The sequence below is a fragment of the Garra rufa genome, chromosome 5 (genome assembly GCF_049309525.1).
Source record: "Garra rufa chromosome 5, GarRuf1.0, whole genome shotgun sequence".
NCBI lineage: Eukaryota > Metazoa > Chordata > Actinopteri > Cypriniformes > Cyprinidae > Garra > Garra rufa.
In genome coordinates this window covers 53,540,899-53,549,583 of record NC_133365.1, presented here as the reverse complement: position 1 = coordinate 53,549,583, position 8,685 = coordinate 53,540,899, and positions in this window count along the sequence as shown.

Here is an 8,685-nt window from a genome sequence, read left to right as displayed (position 1 = left end):
TCATCACAACATTCTAAAAACAACTCAGAACACCATAGCAACCATAAAGCAACATTCTAAATAACTTGCAACATTGTGGCAGCAACAAATTTAAAAATGTATAATGTAAACACTAGCCAGTTTCCACCACAGAATATTTTTTTATAATAATAATAATAATTGCAGCTTTTTATCTTACAATTAAGTCTTTGTTTCTCGCAATTCTGAGTTTATATCTTGCGAGTCAGTCAGAAATGAGATATACACACTTTCTAATTCACATAAACAGGCTTTCATAGTCATATGGAAGCGTGTTTCTGCCATTGAATATAAAAATCTCACAATTCTGACCTTTTTTCTTTGCAATTTCGAGTTTACATCTTGCAATCCTGAATTTTCTTAGAGCTGTGAGATCACACAATTATGAGTTATGAAGTCAGAATTGCAGGACATAAACTCACAAACTTTTTTCTCGCTATTGTGACTTTGTATCTTGTGAGTTTATATCTCACAATTCTGATCTAATAACTCACAATTGTGAGTTTATATCACGCAAGTCTGACTTTATAACTCGCATTTGTATTCTATTCTATATCTATTCATTCTGAGAAAAAAGAATTGCAAGTTTGTATAATGCAATTCTGAGCAAAAAATCAGAAATCAGAAAAGTCAGAAATGTAATAAATGCATTTCTTATTCAGTGGCAGAAACGGGCTTCCATAATAGTCAGTAATAGCACAATGTAAAAAAAAAATGCTAAGTTGTAAATAAAACAAGACTGTTGACAAGATTTACAAGAAAAAAACCTTTTTCTAGTTCAAAATGTAATGTTTACATGCTCTTCTTGTAATTAATCATGACATTTATTAGCAATTTCTAACTGAAATTTGTTTCTACGCCAAGTTTTGTCCAACTGCATGCTTTACATTAATATCAAAGCTTGTGTGAATTAATTTATATGCCTGAAGCACTATATTTAGAGTGACTAACATTTCAGTGACATACACATTGATAAGGAGGAGAAGCCTGTGAATTGACCTAAATGCGATGTGATGGACAAAAAGCTTATTTTCAGCTGTCTTTGTCAGGCGCTGAAATCAAACACCGTCGATTCACAATTTCATACAAAAGCTTGTACAGGCACTAGCATTAGTGGACTCAATACTCAATAAACACAGGACAAACAGACCTGAGTGAAAGTGTGTCTGAAGAGGGATGGGAAGGTCAGCGCTTTGTGAAAAACACCAGAACGTTCTGAACAAACACAACAAAGTCTAGGAAAAAATGTCTAGTAAAGTGTAATAACATTTTGATTTATTACAGGGTTCGTACAAGGCTTAAAGTGTTTAAATTAGAATTTTCTAAATTTCAAAGCACGGAAAACCCTCTAAAATAGCAATATTCCTGAAGTGGTACTTAAAAAGTGCTTAAATTATTGAAAGACAAAGTATCTTGAAATAAGACAATAACGACCATCTAGCATGTATTTTCATATGCAGCTCATCCTATTAATGGAGTGTTTTCACTTATTAGCAGTAAACCGGTTACCTCACCTCAATATGTTTGTAGATTTGTGTTGGATGTTATAATTGGATTGGAAATATTGATATTTTATTTGTAAACATCATGCTCTTTTTGCTTATTTCAGTTTATGTCATAAAACTAGTGAGTTAGGCCAGTAGTAGTGATGACAGTGTCATGAAAACAAGGCTGAAGATGTGAAAATAGGAACAGAAGAACCAAATCAATTGAGTGAGTTATTTACGCTGAAACCGCTTTGATTGATTCCTGATTGAATCCGGAGCAGGGCTAAAGACCTATGAGTTAAATCATTGCGTAAATCATTTTAAATTGCATATCGTGAATTAGGATCTTTTAAAAAGGAACATCAGAGCGGGCTCGGATCAGGACTTTGGAACGCGTATTATTTGATTTTTACGGGTTTGCCAATCTTTTGATTCAGATTAGAACTTCAGAGTGGGTTTCCGAATCTTTCAATTTCGATCAGGACTCCGGAGCGTGGATTGCAAATCTTTTGATTCAGATTCGAATTTTGGAGCAGGTTCCCAAATTATTTGATTCAGATCAGGATTTTGAAGTGAAGATTAAGGATTTTGATCGTAAAATTCATAGCAGGTTTGCGAATCTTTTGATTCAGAACGTGACTTCGGAGCATGGATCGTGAATCATTTGATTTAGACCGGAACTCCAAGTGGGTTTGCGAATCTTATTTTTCAGATTGGAACTTCAGAAAAAAAAATTGTGAATCTTTTGATTTAGATTGGGACTTCGAAGTGAAGCCGGACTTTGGAGCGCGTATCGCGTATCATTTGATTTTGACTGGAAGTGCAGAGGGGGTTTGCCAATCTTTTTATTCAGATTCAAACTTCAGAGCGGGTTCCTGAATCTTTTGATTCAGATCGGGACTTCGGAGAGCGAATAACTTGATTTATACCGGAACTTTGAGCGGGTTTGCAAATATTTTGATTCAGATTGGGACTTCGGAGCATGGATCGCGAATCATTTTATTCTGACTGGAACTTCAAAGCGGAATTCAGGAATTTTTAAATTCAGATTGGAACTTCAGAGCGGGTTCGCAAATCTTTTGATTCAGATTGGAACATCGGAACTTGATTTGTGACCCTCACTTTGAAGTCCCGATCTAAACCAAAAAGATTTGCGAAGCGGCTCCGAAGTTCCGATTAATTAAATGATTCCTTAACCCGCTTGTAAGTTCCGTTTTAAATCAAATGATTCGTGATACATAATCCGATTGGAACGCTTTGAATTTTGTGATGCAATGATTTAACTGATAATGATCTGTGATTCAATGATTTAGATTGGGACTTCAAAGCGGGTTTGCAAATCATTATTCAGATTGGGACTTTGCAGGATGGTTCTCAAATCATTTGATTCAGATCAGGACTTTAGGAATCAGATCAGAGCTGATTTTAGGAGTCTTTTGATTCAGATTAGAACTTCGGAACAAATTCACGGATCTTTTGATTCAGATCGGGACTTCGGAGCATGGATCGCAAATCATTTGATTTTGACCGGAACTTCAGAGCCGAATTCAGGAATCTTTTCATTCAGATTGGAACATCAGAACTTGATTCGTGACCCTCGCTTTGAAGTTCCGATCTAAATTAAATGCTTCCTGAACCTGCTCCGAAGTTCCATTTTAAATCCAATGCTTCTGATTTGTAATCTTTGCAATACACGGTCCGATTGGAGCGCTTTGAAACAGTGAATTATTTTGTGATGCAATGATTTAGCTGCTAATGATTTGCAAAGTCCTGATCTGAATCAAATGATTCAATGATTCAGATTGGGACTTCAAAGCGGGTTCGCAAATCATTATTATGGAGCATGGATCGTAAATGATTTGATTTAGATCGTAACTTCGGTGAGGGTTCACACATCATATGATTCCGTTCGAGACTTTGGAGTTCAGGACTACTAGTAGAAAACATCAAACCATTATTTATGCATTTAAACTGAAATAAATTTAAGATTTAACACAAAAAAAATGGTACAGAATGAGTAAGAAATATTTTAGAATGTGCTTTTTTATCTAATGTCTAAAACATCATCTAAAATAAGTGATTAATTTCTGTGTTTCGCTACATTTGAGATTCAATCTCCACTAACTTGTCAGGTGAATCTGATCAGATGCAGCACATATCTCAATATCATGCATTATAAGAGGTGTGTGATATTCTTCTATTTGTCTGTTTAGCAGTGAGTCCCTCTGCATCACAGTCTGAGCTGAATTCACAGTCTTCCAGTTTCACCAGTCTAAAATTACAGGAAAATAGATGTAGTAGATATAAAGGACTGTGTCCATGGAGGGCCAAGAACCTCCTTTCAACAAATAATTTACCACAATCGTTGTTTGCTCTCTCTCTCTCTCTCTCTGACTTTCTCTTCTTTATTTTTTTTCTCACAGCCAACAAAACAAATGCCTCAGTGACAACACAGCCTCAAGGTGAGTGTCTTAGCAATTCACTTTCCTCATCCTTTCTTGCATCTTTGTACCAGAACACACCCTTATATGAAAAGATACGTTTGCCATGGCCCATTGGCAGGATCGTGGCAGGACTGGATCATAATTGCCTTTTAGACACAAGAAAAAAAGACAGGTCACTTCCTCTCGCTCAATTTACTCAATCCCTTCTCCACCGCTATGCCATGTCCTCGCTCTCACTCTCTTTTTGGAGTCATGTGTCATATTTGGACTTATTATTGTGCCTTAAGTTGAAGGGGATTAGAAACATTCTTACAGACTTCATTATATCATTATATTTGAGCCGTGCAACTCTGCGGTTCAACTTGTGTTATTCAGAAACCAGCAGTTTTCATGTGCACTAGGACCAAAAAGTCTTTACTTGAGACGTGATTAACTTTTTTTGAACATGCACCATTCATGTTTGGATATTATACCATGGTAATACCATTTTATGGATGTAATACAGCAATATTGTGGTATTCTTTGAAATATCATGTAAATATAAAAATATATATTGCATTTACCATGGTGCATATATACGTACACCATTTAGTACCATTCGTTAGTGACACAGTTCAAAGAGAATAAAATACAAAAACACACAAAATAGACTTCCTATTAATCATATTACTCAGTTAAGGTGTAAAATAATTTCTTATAGTCTTTACATAAACATTTTCTAAGAGCACAACAGAGTTATAATAGTTAACTAAAACTAAAATGACTTATGTTACTTTTTATGTACTCTGATGTACCAAAACAAAATAATTAAAAATGGAAAAACTATAATAATAGCTATACTCACGTTTTTAAGAAATACATAAAATGTCAAAAACAAAATGATTAAAACCTTAAAATTAAAATGGAAATACAAAAGTAAAAACTAATTTAAAAATATTCATAAAAACTATTTCATTGATACTAAAATAATACTGCATGCTCTTTTAACTATCAGCATTATTACAGCTAACTAAAACTAAAAAAAGAACTTACTAAAACTGAAATAAAATAGATAGTTGACAAGGGAACATTTCTCAATTTCTTTTAGTTAAACTGAAATTTAAAAAAAAAAATTAATTTAAAAATTAAAAATACTAATAAAACAAAAACACAACAAAATAATGAAAACTTTAAAATAACAAAAAGTAATTCAAAATATCAACTATACAAAATGCATGTTCTCCTAATTGTTAAAGGATTAACTATATAGTTATATATACTATATAGTAGGTATAGTTAACAACTAAAACTAAAAACATAAGAAAAAAAAAAAAAAAAACTTTAACCAAAATGAAAAAGAAAACAGAAAATACAAAAATAAAAGTTAATTAAAATATATAGAACTATTATAGTAATAGACGTGTAAAAAAACTAAACAAAACATAAAGCTAACTAAAATGAAAATGCAAATGGAAAATATCAAATAAAATCCCATTAAAATTATTAATAACAACTGGTGTCTCAGTAAAACTAAATAAATAATTGCCTAATATTCCAGGTGCTCCAGTGCGGCTGGTGAACGGCAGGAACCCGTGTGAAGGCCGTGTGGAGGTGCTCCATAACGGCACATGGGGGACGGTGTGCGATGACGACTGGGACATGGTGGACTCGAACGTGGTGTGTCGGCAGCTGGACTGTGGCATAGCCATGGCCGTGGGGAGCAGCTCCAAGTTCGGCCAGGGATCCGGTCCCATCCTGCTGGACAATGTGGACTGTAAAGGAGGAGAGATGGAATTGAGCCAGTGTGGGAATCAGGGATGGGGCATCCATAACTGCTACCACTATGAAGACGTGGCCGTCACCTGTAAAGGTGCGTGGATTGAGCGGAAGATGGGCTCATCTAAGTAATTGATGCCAAAAATCATTAGGATATTAAAGGAAAAGTTCACTCAAAAATGAAAATATGATGTTTATCTGCTTACCCCAGGGCATCCAAGATGTAAGTGACTTTGTTTCTTCAGTAGAACACATACACAGATTTTTAACTCAAACCGTTGCAGTCTCTCAGACATATAATGGCAGTCAATGGTTACCAAATCTTTAAGAGTGAAAAAAACATACACAGACAAATCCAAATTAAACCCTGCGGCTCGTGACGATACATTGAGGTCTTAAGACACAAAACGATCAGTCTGTGCAAGAAACTAAACAGTATTTATATCATTATTTACCTATGATTCATCGCTAGTTTATTATAGTTTTGCTTTTTTAAATTCGTAATATCTTTTTCAATTTCGCAATAATTTAGGTTAGTTTATTAGTTTCATTAACAATCTTGTTAGTTTTAGTGAACACATTTCTATTTAGTTTTTATGTAGTTTACTTTCAGTTTTATAGAGATCATTTCCCTGCGAGCAAAATAATGTGAAACAAAATATGAATTGCTGCAGTATTTAAAAGTTTTTAAATCATTTGAATGAATTATTAAACATTTTACTACACATGTATTTAAAGTATAATATATTTAATACACCAATTTTTTAAAAAAGTGGTTTGAATGAATAAATGACTTCCTTATAAAAACATTACTGGATGAATCAGCGTTTTTGAAGGAATCTCTTGATTCAATGACAAATACATTTTTTAACAGTCACTTGTTTCCAAGTGGCGAAACAATGTAATCGACACAAAGTTATTTGAAGCGCCAATTACTTTCAAAAGATTATTTTGATCTCTACCATAGACATCAATGTTTATATCCAAACTAAGATCTTTAATCCCACTATTGCTGTGATAATATGAATGATTGGGTATTTGAAAAGACTGTTAGTGAAGCTGTTTCTTACTTTGTTTTAAAATAATATTAAATATCAAAAGAACAGTTTGATAGACAGTAGTGGTCCTAGAGGCAAAGTTGTTCAGAATAAGGAGATCTCTCATATGATATGAAGATATAGTGTATATGTGAATACATGGAAGTTTTATTGCGATTTTAGTCCTTTTACAATAGAAATATCATGTTTTTGACACCTTTTTAACCGTTATAGCACCACCTATGGTCCGATCTTCATGAAAGTTTGCATGTTTGTTAAGACTCATCTGGTACATGTTTTCACCAGTTTTCGTAAAGTTTTGAGTTTTTGTTTAGGTTTTATAGGCTTTTGGGTATACAGTACAGACCAAAAGTTTGGACACACCTTCTCATTCAAAGAGTTTTCTTTAATTTTCATGAAACTTTGCTCGAAGTATGGCCTGGGTCTCTACACATGAACTCCAGCATTGAGAACATTGTTTGTGTTCACAGAGTTTACTAAAAAGAAATTTTTGAACAACTCACTTTCACTGTTTGAGTTTCCTCTCGCGGCCGTCTTGCCAGTCAAGAAGTGTCGATCTCCGAATGCGAATTATAATTACCATTAGGTAAAAAACATTGAATAATACTTTTTATGTATGAGACTACCTCTTGAAGCTCATCAAGAGAATGCCAAGAGTGTGCAAAGCAGTAATCAAAGCAAAAGGTGGCTACTTTGAAGAACCTAGAATATGACATATTTCCAGTTGTTTCACACTTTTTTGTTATGTACTATATAATTCCACATGTGTTAATTCATAGTTTTGATGCCTTCAGTGTGTATCTACAATTTTCATAGTCATGAAAATAAAGAAAACTCTTTGAATGAGAAGGTGTGTCCAAACTTTTGGTCTGTACTGTAAGTGGCCATGGCGCTTTTTAAAATGACCCTGTTAAAGCTAACCAAAGGATAAAATTCAACATTGTTTTGATAATTATTGATCTAGAGAGTCCAGAGAACTGAACTGCAGTGGTTTGATCAAGACCTACCTAGTACTAGGACTAGTTCGCAAAAGTAGGTTTTTAACAAAATTCAGAATATTTCATGAACGATTTGATTGTCAGCAATGGTTCTTGAGGCAAAGTTGTTCAGCATGAGGAGATCTGCATATTGTGTGGATGTGTGAAACACCATGTGATTACAGAGGCCAAAAAGTTTGTTAGCACAAAATAGGGGCCGATTTCTTTCCAAGTTCATACAGACCTTTAGGGCCATGAGTCAAACATTTCCACTGAGTTTCGTCCGTTAACTTTGTCAAATAAGTTTAAACTTCATCGGCTGATGGCGGCCATGTTTTTTGAGATACGCAAATGTCCTCATAGACACTTGTGCCACTTTGGACCAAGGAATGGCATACCAATTTTCAGGTCAATCGTACGAACGGTTGCGTAGTTATAGCTACTTTTTTCCAACATATAGCGTATAACTTTAGAAGCGATTTTCTCAATATTTTGATTTTTTTTGCACCCTCAGATTGCAGACTTTCAAATAATTTTTCTGCATCTCAGCCAAATTTTGTCCTATCCTAACAAACCATTGGCTTTCAGATGACATAAATATCAAGCTAATGACTGGTTTCTAACTGGTTTTGAGGTCACAATTATTAACGTAAAGATTAATTTATGTGAGATCATTAATTGTTTGTTTCTTACAGGCATTAGTGTCGTCGAACCTCGAGTCCTGGAGCCCACCACACCGTCCAGTTTGGTCTCTGGTTTAAGTAAGTTGTACAGTTTATTTGGGCCTCTTTTTAAACACTTACATTATGAAATGCCAGTAATATCCAACTAATTTGATTAAACAGGATGGAATATTTTAAAGAGACACAAAACACCAGAGAATGTTATTTGTACTGTTGATTTCCCTCCAAAATTATGTCACCTCCTGGAGGAGGATGATGTCAAT